Below are 12,956 nucleotides of genomic sequence, written 5' to 3'. Positions count from 1 at the left end.
CGAACGCCAGAATTTACAATTGCAGGTATCAGTCCTTAATTTCAAGATTTTAAATCTCGCGCATGCGGATGTTGAATGGACCTTTTCAACAATTCTTTCGTAGTTGCATCTTAAGTTTCTGTATTAAGTTAAATTGAAAGAAACAATATTCAGATTTCCACATATTCTTTATTCGTGTATGACAGCTGTTTTGGCCACACCGTTGACTTTATCAAATACTTTCCTGTATTATCAGCATTAGAGTTTCTAGAAGGTATATGGGAATAAGAATAAAAGTAGAGGACCAAGGACTGAACTGAAAAAAAATCAAGTTACTATCTGTTTCAAATATACGTGCGAATGTATGCCATTATAATTTGCACCCCCATTGTTATGATCGATGGTACTAAAATTGGTTCAACTTACCAATTTCCTACAGGAAATAAAAGATTGTTGAACTAAAGATTACAAGTGTAGTGAAAAAATGTTGTATTCACACAATGCTAAATAAGTTATTGGTCGTTTTGATTTGTATAATGAAGAGAAAATAGTTAATGAAGTGCATGTCTGCCAAACAGTACAGAAAAAAATTAATTAAAATTGAAATAGTTTTAGTATATAGCGGGAAGAAACACCGTGCAAAACCGTTTTAAATTTACGACATGTAATAAATATACCTATAAAAATATAACACTAAAAAATTAAATTACATGTTATCCACTCTGTTGGACATTACTAATGGAGTGCCTCAGGGTTCCATTCTTGGTCCACTTTTGTTTATAATATACATAAATGACGTAGTATTTGCAACAAATGTTGCTTGCAGTATACTCTATGCGGATGACACATCATTGATTGAACCGGAGAAAGATCTAACTAATTTAAATAAAAGGGCTGTCACTGCACTCTCCATGATTGAGCAGTGGTTCTCTGCAAATAAACTTAAATTAAATTCCGATAAAACAGAAACTCTAATTGTCGATACCAATAGAAGAAGTAAAAAATCTGAACCGGTCAAACTCCTTGGTGTTTACCTAGATGCGTTTTTAACCTGGTCGCCTCCTATAGACTACCTGTGCGGTAAAGTGTCTTCTCAGGTTTTTGTTTTGAGACAACTGCGAGGTTCCATCTCGCAAAGCATTCTCCGTATAGTTTATTTTGTACTGTTTCATAGTGTCTTATCATATGGATTACTATTGTGGGGGAACGCGAGTGAGGCCGAGAGCCTTTAGAATGCAGAAGTCTGCGGTTCGGGTTCTTGGGGGTGTTCAGCCGTCCAGCCACTGCCGCCCAATATTCAAAAAATTGAAAATACTTATGTTACCATGTATGTTTATTTCCCAAACTTTAGTTGAAATCCACTCAAATTTGTGTGTTTTTCCGACTCATGCTGAATATCACAACTACATGACGCGAGCAGCTGACAATATCATAACATTAAGATCGAGGTTGTGTACTACACAAAAAAATAAACCTAATCTAGATTTGTATAATATTTTTGCAAAAATCCTTTTTCGGTCCAAAAATATTGATGTTAAACGACTCTCCATTAAAAAATTCAAATATTTTTCAAAAAATTTTTTTGAAGAGCATTGTTTCTATTCCAAAAACGAATTTGTTACTCATCAGGCACAGTAGATCTAAGTTATTTTATAAATTAATTATTCTTAGAGTGTACCTATATATACAAAGTTTTACTTTCTGGTTACACTGGCTCAGCTGTTTATATGTAATATATTTATCTTATATGTACTCTTTCTGACTTCAAAAATACGTTTTTGTATTTATAAGTGGTCAATAAACGATTATTTATTTACTTATTAGTTGCTACCAAACTAACAACAAATTACCGTACACAAAGGTAAGTTGTAAGGTAGCTTGACGTTGGCGCACAAAAACGAAACACAAGTAGTTATTGCTCGCTCTTTGCGCAAATGCATCGTCAACCAAACACTAGCCATATTTCTCGGAGTTTTTTTTTTGTCGAATGCGGTTAAACATACCCGTTTCAAGTGTTATGAAAGTAATTCGCATTAGTATTCTATTGGCGTACCAATGAATTCTTGTAAAATAATTAAGAAAACGTGTTTCGATTGGCAATCTTATACGAGAAAAATAATCGCTTCTCGCAGAACTTTTTGTCGACTTATTAGATAAACTTTTTAAGATCTCTACTCGTATTTCACGTGTGGGTAAATAAATAAATAGCAAAACACGAATAAGGATATGGATAAAAATTTTGCACAAGGTTAACGAGAACTTATCTTTTACCGGTATCGCTTGATCAGTTTAAAGTAACTGTGCCGGGCTCGGAAAGTGTCTCGTTAAAACGTTTTTTTAAATATACCGAGTGCGAAAAATACTTCCTATATTTTAAGAATAGACTTTGAAGTATATAGCAAGTCGACTAAAAGTTGTGTGTCCATTATTTTTAATTTTTGCAAATAAAAATTTCCAATCAAAGTGAAAGACGGTTTCAGTTTTAAGCAGCACATTAGAAAAACAAAACCCATTAAATAGTACTTCCATCCCGACGAAAAATACGAACAAGAGTAATACATAATTCACTATGGATTTAATGATGGACATACAAGAAAATTACCATAATTTATATTCAACGGAAGGCGAGGAAGGCGAATTATTAAGATTGTTATTTACATACGCATCTTGTGGCACAATGAACATCACTATTCTATTATACACATAAGATAAATCTTGTGTCCATAATAACGTTCGCATGCGAGTAGAATATTATCAATTACAGCCAATAAATATGAAAGGTTTTGTATAGCAACTTTTCAGGTCGAAATAAATTTGAACGCGCTAAATTTATTCTGAAAACCGACCTTGTTGGATAAGGTTGACCGGTACAGGTGGTCGGTTTTTAACTTGATGCCGGTACGATTACTGGAAAATAAAAAGCCCTGCATTGTGATGCAAATTTTGTTTGTGTATGGTACTGGGACGATGATATATTATATACAGCGTGTCCCAAAAGCACTCGACCCTGATAAAAATAATAACTACCAACCAGTGGCCAATTTTGATGCAATGCAATTAAATGAATGTGGTATGATGTGACAGGAATTGGTATTAAACTACGATTTTAATACAAATTCCTTTCAGTATCTAAACTGAAAAATCTTTATTAGGGTTATATTAAATTTTTCTCATCTCACCCTACTTAACAAACTGTTACCAACAAAAAAAATAAACATTTAAAAGGAAGTTTTAAAATTAATTTTTGCGAAAGCTACAACAGAAGCGCCATTCCATTAATATACCCATTTCCATAACTTAAGCACATTCGAAGGCTGACTTAAAGAAGAAATATTTTATTATTAATTATTCTTCTTCATCATCTTATAGGAGAGCATATTTTTCTAATTCCACAGAACCTAGGTTCCGGATATTTCTCTGCCACGACTGTTTCCACTAAGTTTATTTAAAATTTTAAAACCCCAAGAAAGATACTTTTTACCATTAATTACGATGCAAATTTCTCACAACGTGCTAAACCTCTAGTATTCGAATCTTCACAAGTTCCTATAACCAATATGTCCCTAACTCCTTGCATCTTCTAAATATTATATGCGTTTGTGCTTACCCATTAAACGACAATTATACGCCAGCGAGTTCTAAGAAACTATAAACAAATGGGAAACACTTATTAACAGTGTGAAGCATATCGGTACCTTTTAGTGCATTGCCTGAAGTGGTATAATAATACTGGTTACGAAAGGAAAATTTCTTAATGCGATGCAATAAGGATGGTGATCAGATTTTAATCGTCGGTGTCGATGGTGTTATACCAGTTGGTGAAGGATCGAGATATAGAAGACCAATAAATTAATTTAATATACCAACGAATGAATTTATGCAACACGTGATGTCATAAGTTTGCTTAAGAGAAAATTGATACTTGCTGTCGATGCAATTCGTAAATTTTACAGGCGAGCTGGGTTTGCTAACTAGTAAGTATTGAAAAAATGACAAAGAAATTTCACCTACATGCTTGCTAGTCGCCAAACTGGAATAACATATTATGCAACATGTTAAATAAACGCCATTTTAGTCACAAGTTTCATTTTTAACGTGCGGAGCGAATGCTTGATAAACGAGTAATGGAGGAAGTTTATCAACCGGATGCATAATATGAAATGTACCCTGATTTCTAAGTTTAGTTTAGGACTTACCAATTTTCTGTTGTTTTCTTTAAATATCTATTTCTTCTTGCTGCTTGCTATTTCTGAGAAGCTGCATTTGCACTTGCTATCGATAGACCTTTTTTTAAATTTCTACAATTAAAATTATAATTTATTTATTTTTATTTCGACTTTATTTGGGCAATAGTCTAGACTCTAGACATTCTGTATCAATATAGCATAAAACATTCACGCTACTTACATTTAATTCACTCAATATTAACTTATCCGTAAATTGTTGAAATCCTGATCGTGTGGAACATAAAAAATGCTATTCTTTATGGAAGCGTATCGAACAAACGTAAATTGAATGAAATGAGTTCTTTGATCTATGCGTGAAACTTTACAGTTTTACGTTCTTAACACCGTAATTTCTATTTCTTTTGCAAAAACTACTACGACTAGGGTTTGAAAATATGTATAGTTAGTAAGAGTGACGCAAAAAATGGGAATAATCAAAAATTTTGAAAATTATCCAAAAAATTGAAACTTCAATTTACATAAATATATGTATAGGTTTGGTTTCGGATCTAATATTTAATTCTACAAGATATTTCTCCTTTTGAGTGCCTCACTTCTTACAGGGAGTAATTATTTTGAAAAATATGTTATGCACCATATTAATCATCGCGTAATCAATACACTAATTGAACTAAAGAAAAAATGAATCGAGATAAGCAAAAGCAAAGAGTATACACATAATTAATTCGAGTAACGAACCAACTGAAATTAAATGAACAGAAAAACAATCAGCCTAAGCAGGAAATAGTTTTTTGTGCTTCCAGCTCTGAAATTCCCAATTGGGTATAAAACACGATCGCGAGTCACTTCGACCGTTACTTTAGCCACAGAGGGTCGGACGCTTTCGGTAGATGTTAAACACCGATAGTTCTCTGTTGATTTCAATGTATTGCAAAAATGTCACATAACACACGTTGGTAAACTTTTTGCTTGTTGCATAACATACTATTTGCCGTCAGAAGTTTGAAAAGTGTGGTTTCTATTTCATTGAGTTAATTTTGTTGAAGATTTCTCTCAATGTTCTCATTTGTCATCGTATTTTTAATTTATTTTACAGACTAAATCAATGTTTTGTATTGCCCTTACAATTATTACACATTACCGATCTCTTAGAATTGTCGCTTTCAACCTGACATTCTGACCCTTCCCAATTTTCCCATATTTTCAGCTCGTAGTTTTGTAGCTTTTGCTGATCAAAGAAGTCATTCCATTCAATTTATATCTGTTCGACACGCTCGAGTAAAGAGTGCATTTTTTATGTTCCACGCGATTAGGATTTCAACAATCGAATGAAATGTCAATGTTAAGAGAATTAAATATAAATCGCGAAAATGTTTTGTGCTGGTATATGGCGGATATCTATCTATTGATGAAAATAATAATAAAAAAATAGGAAAAAATTAAAAATAAAGGTTTATCCATAACAACTATATTTTCTAATGGTACAGAATTTCAGAAGGCGACAACAGAAAACTTTGGAAAACTAAGGTAAACTCACCAAACTAGCGTACATTTCTTGATTTGCTTATTCCCAGCCAGGTGGCAGTTCCATAATATCAACATTTAAACAAGTTTTGTGTTATGACTGCTCGACATAAAATAATTTAATAACTTAATTGTTATTCATTGTGCAAAAAATATTTATTTATTAAAATTGAGAAGTTTTTTTTTTTTAATTATTTTAGTTAAATGAGTTACTTATAATTTATAATTTATTTTTTAAATTCAGCGAGCTTTATGTAGTGTAGTTATATATATGCAAGTGTTAGATGAAAAACTTTTATGCTCTAATGAATCAACTGTCTTTTTTTTGAAGTTGATAAAGGAAGAAAAATAATTGAAAGCGTTCTGCCCAGTCACGGGCCTTCCGGGTATGGTCTGTTCATAGATATAAGAAAGTGACCAATTGCTTTTGAATGAGATTATCCAAGAGTGGTCATTAACATACAATGCAACAAGATTATTACCTAAAGTTTCGGAATTTAAATTCAGGTAAAATTGTGGTCCGTAATAGAAAATAATTTTATACCTACCTATGTTTAATATTCTCTGATTTGGTATACTACTTAGTTTAAGTTTATTAGTAATCATTCTTATTTCGTGTGTAATATAGCGTGTGTTGAATCGCGTGCGAATTATGCAAAATATGTGCGAGTCTAGTGTATCTCAGGAGATACTCCCGCCCAAATGTAGAAAACACTATTCTATTGAGACTAAGGAAGTTATAAACAATGTTTATTTGACTCTCATTGAACGTGGTGCCAGCAAGCAAGCATATTTAGAAGAAACGGCCACATTGACGAAAATTCCAACATCAACTGTATGGAAAATTGTGAATAATCCCATTTCAGCGAGGAAAAAAAGAAACGATGCTGACATTTTCTCGAGTGTAGATGAAAGTGATCAAGATATAATACGGCGTAAAATTTACCAGTTATACGAGGAACAAAGCGTGCCTACATTAGATATCATAATTAGGAGGCATGAAAAAGATGAAACCGGTGTTAAATGTGGCAGAACTACCTTATGGAAATGTATTCAACACATGGGGTTTGGATTTAAAAAAATTGACAAAAGGCAAGTTTTAATGGACTCTTTTAGAATTAGGACATGGCAACTGAAATATCTAGAAAAAATTAAGATTTACAGAGAACAACAAAGGCCAATTATTTACTTGGATGAAACCTGGTTCGACACTTATGATACCCCAGAAAAGGGTTTAGTTGACTCAACTGACAAATGTAACACAAACCCCCCATCAAAAAGAGGTAAAATAATAACTATTTTTGCATGCTGGCTCTATAGATGGTTGGATTCCAAATGGACTTTCTCTCTCTGCGCAAAATATTAAAGATTCTTCTCTGGATTCTCCTCCTAATAGCGTCAGTGTAATGGACAATGCAAGTTATCACAGTAGACATTTGACTAAAATCCCTTCCTCATGTGACACAAAAACAACAATCCAAAACTACATGTATAATAACGACATTTATTTTCACGAAGATTATACCAAAAAGCAATTAATTGAGGTTCTACAAAGCTTGAACCTTTAAAAGGTCTGTGATAATTATGCAAAAAATCTAGGGCATATAGTTTTAAGGCTTCCTTCCACCTTACCACTGTATATTTAATCCCATTGAACATGTTTGGCACTAACTGAAATCTGCCATTCGTCGTAATAATGTTTTTTCCCATATTAACTCCAATGTCTTCAAACTTATAGAAACCGAAGTTTTTAACATCGCTCCACAAAGTTGGGCAAATTCTGTTAAACATATAGAACAAGCAGAACAATCGTATATCCATATTGCAAATAATATAGAACAAGTAATAATTAGAACAGCCAATAATAGTGATACTGATATATTATGTGAATAATTTTAAGTAATCTAAGTAGGTAATGAAAATAATTTGTGATTTTATTTTAGATTTAAACATAAATACATAAATAAATAAATAAATATTGTTTAGTATCTTTCCTATCAAAACCCCAAATAATTAAATTCTAAAGAAAGGACGGACCTGTTCTTACAGCTTGCCCGGGTCTTTCCTTAATTCGTATCAGTTAGTCACTTTCTTATATCTATGAACAGACTTTACCTTTTAAATATGTATCTAAATTCGCCATAAAAAAGGATAAATAAATGCTACAGGAAAAGTCAAAATGTCGTGTATAAATAATTCCAGGATCGTGTGGCGCACACAACGACTAAAAACGTTGAAATAACGAACCACGAAATCACGAGCTGTAAAGTAACAGCGGTACGATATACGCTGGAAATAAATCATTCGATTTCGTGGTTGGTAATTGCGTTAGTTCCAGGTCCGATACGCTCGAATAGTATATATATGACCGAAAAACGAGCGGAATTTGATTGCAAACTTTTGACTCAAAAGTCGTCTGGTTGATCAATTTTACGCAACTTGCGCTTTAATTAATTTCTTGTCTAGTATTCCTTTGACAGATATATCTTGATTTACATTAGATTGACTTTTTAAACTGCGGTTTAATTCAATACGTTTGCGAATCTTAGAATTTTAATTTACAAGAATAAAACATTCAGGATAACATTCAAAATTGCCAAACAAAAAACTTTTATTCGTTTTGTTAAAGCTTTTGAACAAAGCAACATAAGAAAATAAAAACGAATAAAAATGTCCAGCATTCGTAATAGAATATTGAGATATTTGATGGAATATCACATAAAGAAAACAGGTTAATTGTTAATACATACGATTTTATGTCTTAGTTTTAGTAATGAATGATAAATATTGTTAGCACTAACATTACCAGAATCTGCTATAGTAAAACTAAAACCATATGTGGTGACTCAAGTTTAATACCTAAAAATTATGTATAATCGTTAACGAGAGGTTTTCTAAAACCACGACATGCGCAGTAGTCAACTTATTATTAATCAGCTGTTGTGGGAAAAAAGGGAATAGTATTAATAACCAAAATAATAATAGTTTAATTGCCAACATGAATAAATTAGCAGTCCAACCGGCGTAAATATTTCAAGAAATTAAATCCAGATATTAATTTTCAACTTCTGAATTGCCTTTCCCTTCGCTGGAAAATAAAAAATGGCATATGCAATTGATTAGATTTTTGGAATTTAACGTGAATGTGAACAGACTTAAAAATACTAATCACTTAGAAAATAGGGCACAACACGAATTTCATGTAAAATCCATATACCTGATTTACTATTCGCTACATGTTTTGATGGTTAAAATATTGAAGTATTTTGTAATTGAACGGCGAGCATTTTAAATCAATACCAAAATGACTCTTCGATAAGTGTTTTTTGGATATGTAATGAGGCAAAACAAGTAAGCTTTTATTAAAATTAAATGTATTAAAGTAGTTACCTACTAATTTCTTTTATATCAGTTGTATGTAAAATTTTATTTAATTATAATAAATGAATAAATCGTAATTTTTTTGCTTCCAATTTGAAGCTTTAAATATACATTTCAAATTCTATAGACTTCAAAGGTCAAGCTAAGCAAATGACTAATGTATTTTTCTACAATCGTGCAAAAATAAAGTAATACTTTTTGCACTGTTTATATATCGAAAAGATTTACTTTTTGCGCTAGTGCATTTCATTGAGTGTGGGATTGATCTCACAGTGACAAGTGCAAAAAATATTTTCTTCCCACTCTGTGTGCAGAAATTTACTATAATAGTTACACAAATAAATATTATAGAATTCTAACAAATTTTTCACTCACCAAATTTAAACCCCAAAAATTTTCAAACTCAGAAACTTAAAGATTGGCTTTTGTAACCTTTCCAAGTTTACTCTAAATGCACACATTATATCAGATATCAGGTAAGATAATATAATGGTTTTTAGAGTTCTTAAATCCTGAACATTTTTTTGCCGAATGCTTTCAAAATAAATTAAGTAAAAAAAGAAATTCGACCTTTATCCTTCGTATATAGAATTAAAAGGCAGCTTCCATCGTCTAGCTAGCAGCAAAATATTATTAGCTGACATAATAGCATCATTAAATTAAATAATCTATAGAACATTTTTACGCTCAACTTGTAAATACAAAATAAACAAATCGTTGTTATTTACATTTCCAATAGTGTTTTACATAATATCTTAATGAACCAATCTCATTAGTAACCTATTGATATTTTATTATTGGCACGGCTCCTTTATGCAATTGGGAATAACTCCGCTGCAATACGGCGAAACAATAGCTTTTATGCAAATCATGTTATTCTCGGCAATCTAGTTTTTCGGTGTGCTAATCTATATTTAGAATAATTAAAACATTGATAGAATTCGTACTGAATGAGAATTGTTGTAAGGAGGATTTAAGTTTCATTCTCACCAGCGGGTATTGAAGTACATTTTTTGTAGTTATTTCAGACAATATGGTTTCAGTTTACTTCGCACTTTAAATCTTTTATCCACCCATCATTTTTGTGGACGTTATATTGCAGCTTAGCTATTTTTAACACGAGCTATTTACCATTTTCCAGTAAGTATTCAGTTCCAACATATGGGGTTAGTAAAAAGTACCGGAACTCTTAAATATCTGCAAAACTGCCAAAGCTGGAACAATAAAATTTAATACCTGGGGGATTTGTGAACATGCAGAATTCAAAATGCTAACAGCAGTGTTGTCAGATTTACCGCTTTAAAAACTTTAAAGGGGTCACAACTCCTCGTAACCGATCTGGTATATTTAAAAGATCCTTCAGTTACGACTTGACTAAACTGTATAATGACCTGCCCCATTTCGTTCAGAAAGAATTCTTTTCCAAATAAGCTAAAATCGTGGTTATGTTCTAGAATTTAAAGAGAAAAAAAAAATAAAAAAAAACATCGAGAAGTTACAGAACGCAGGAAGAATCAAACCACTGTGCACTGCTAGAATTCTTTAAAAATTTGTGGTACTTACAGTACTTTGGCCTCGACTTTAGCTAATGGTTTTTTTATTTACAGAGTTAGCTTTAGGTTTTTCCTTCTGTTCTGTTATATAATTAAGTGGGTACTTAAGGAAATTGTAAATATTAATTAAAACCATTGTGTGATGTTATGTGTAAGGATAAGTGTAGAAATCAGCAAGCAGATACGTCTGGGCTGCAGCCTTGCTTTTTCTTGTGATTTTGCTTATCGAAATTGCCTGAATAAAGTATATTGTTATTATTATTTATTTATTATGACAATAAATTGCGCATGCCGAATCTACTAAATTCTCATAATTGCAAAATTTTGTTTCTATTAATTACATAGCTACGACAACACCGCTTTCTTTAGTTAAAAGTACCGGCACGCCTAAATATTTCCAGAAGTGCCAAAGCTGGAACGATAAAATTCAATACCTGAAAGCTTTTGAACATGCATAATTCAGAAATGCAATGTTGTCGGATTTCACCCTGATATTTATAATTCACCGTTCAGAAAACTCCAAAACTCTAAGATGTTAAGAATTTTTTAATTAACTGTGGGAAATCTGACACGACTGCTGTAGGTATTTTTGAATTCTGCATGTTCAAAAACCGCCAGGTGTTGAATTTTATCGTTCCGGCTTTGACAGTTTTGGAAATTGGAGCGCTATATAGGCACATTCTGTCAAAAAAGAATTTCAATAAACTGAGACATTCTGAGTTTATGAGTGTGAGATATAACAGACCCGTGTTTGTTTGTGTCTCAAAAAAATTTAAGTATTTGTTGATGAAGCGCGAATAACTTTTCAAAAAAGGAAATAGGAAGAAGAGAAATTATCGCCATAACGAAATTTAAATACAATGAGATATGTGATAGATGAAGTGACGGAAATGTCGTGAACGTCACGCGCTTTTACACTAATCGTTCAACATAATTTATGAATCGTCTGTCGTAATGATGGAACTAATTGGCGACGCTTATGGGATAAAATTATTATCGAGAGTTGAGGAAAAATACCATTAAAGAAAAAGCGGTACACCTTCGTCGGATCTAGCGCCGTCAGGCTACATTCCGAAAAACCAGAAAAACACGCAAAAGTTGAACATAGGTTTTAAATAAACGCCATATGATTTTTTTTTGATATATTCAATAGGTAGGTCATTAATTTTAAAACAATGAAATTGGGTTAGTTTTGCTTCGAATATTTTTCATTTTAAGATCAGATAATTCACATAATCCACAAATAAATAGTACTCTGCTAATTAAGGACTGTCCGCAAGGGAAAATAAACGTAACCTATAATTTCCTACAAAGTAAAGATACAGACTATCATTGATTCAAAGGGTTTTATTTAAAAACACTGTACGTTTCGATTAGAAGTAGCCATCTTTAGGATCTCCACTACAATGAGTTAAAGTAGAATTGTTCTGAATTACTTAATTAATTAATTAGTTAACTGTGGTAGAACCTAAAGATGACTACTTTTCGCCGAAACGTAAGTTTTTTTTAAATAAAAATGTTTTAATGAATGATAATGGAGAAACGATAGCATAGAAATTAGAAGGATTGATGCGTATCAGTGCAGTACACAACATTGCATCTGGCTACCCTATTTAAATAATATTGTAAGTATACAATATTTGACAGATACCATGAAGATTACCTCAAGACTATTTAAATTTTTGAAAACAAAACTATGTTCTTCTCAGAAATTTTAATTATTAAATTTTTAGTTATTGTTCTAAAATGTTTTGCGAAAAATCTGTACCAGTATAGTATAATATATTTAATATTAGTATAGTAAAAGTATAGTACACACCGAGTGATTAAACTTCTTCAATCTTTCGTTTCAAATTAAACTTAACAAGTAAATATTTATTTTGGATCGCCTTCATTAAGTGCATAAGATATTCAACTGCTTTTGTTGTCCATTTTTCTTTTTGAAAGCCATTTTTCTAAAAAATAAATTTTATTTTTCTTAGAACTACGGCATTCTAATAAAACATTAAGTAATTTTAGTAACGTAAGTTTTTTTGAACAAACAAAAGAATCTTAACATAAAAAAACTAAAAAAATGAATTTCGAGAGTGCCAAACTTTGTGTATTTCTTCTGAAAAATTAATTGCTAATTATTTTCCTTCTGATGGCATGCCTTCAAGTTGCTCTCAGATGTTTTCAATAGGATTAGGGTACGGGGAGTTTGCTGGCCACTCTTAAACCTCGATATTTTGCTCTTGTAGGAATTCGGCTACTGTCCTGGCAGTAGGCATTATCATGTTATAGTATACATTCTGGGCATTCTTCGTTGGCAATTAGCAATATAGCAAAAGTT

The 12,956-nt window shown here is 31.8% G+C and overlaps 1 protein-coding gene across 3 annotated transcripts in view; it reads right to left on the bottom strand.

The window, feature by feature from the left end:
* LOC132698366 (angiopoietin-2) overlaps positions 1 to 12,956 on the bottom strand; it is a 177,158-nt gene that overhangs the window by 82,882 nt on the left and 81,320 nt on the right. The window lies entirely within an intron of this gene.

This window comes from Cylas formicarius, unplaced genomic scaffold (assembly GCF_029955315.1).
Source record: "Cylas formicarius isolate icCylForm1 unplaced genomic scaffold, icCylForm1.1 PGA_scaffold_2__14_contigs__length_35257938, whole genome shotgun sequence".
In the NCBI taxonomy this organism is placed as follows: Eukaryota; Metazoa; Arthropoda; class Insecta; order Coleoptera; family Brentidae; genus Cylas; species Cylas formicarius.
The sequence above is the reverse complement of the archived record's forward strand: the minus strand, read 5'-3'. Positions and strand labels throughout refer to the sequence as shown.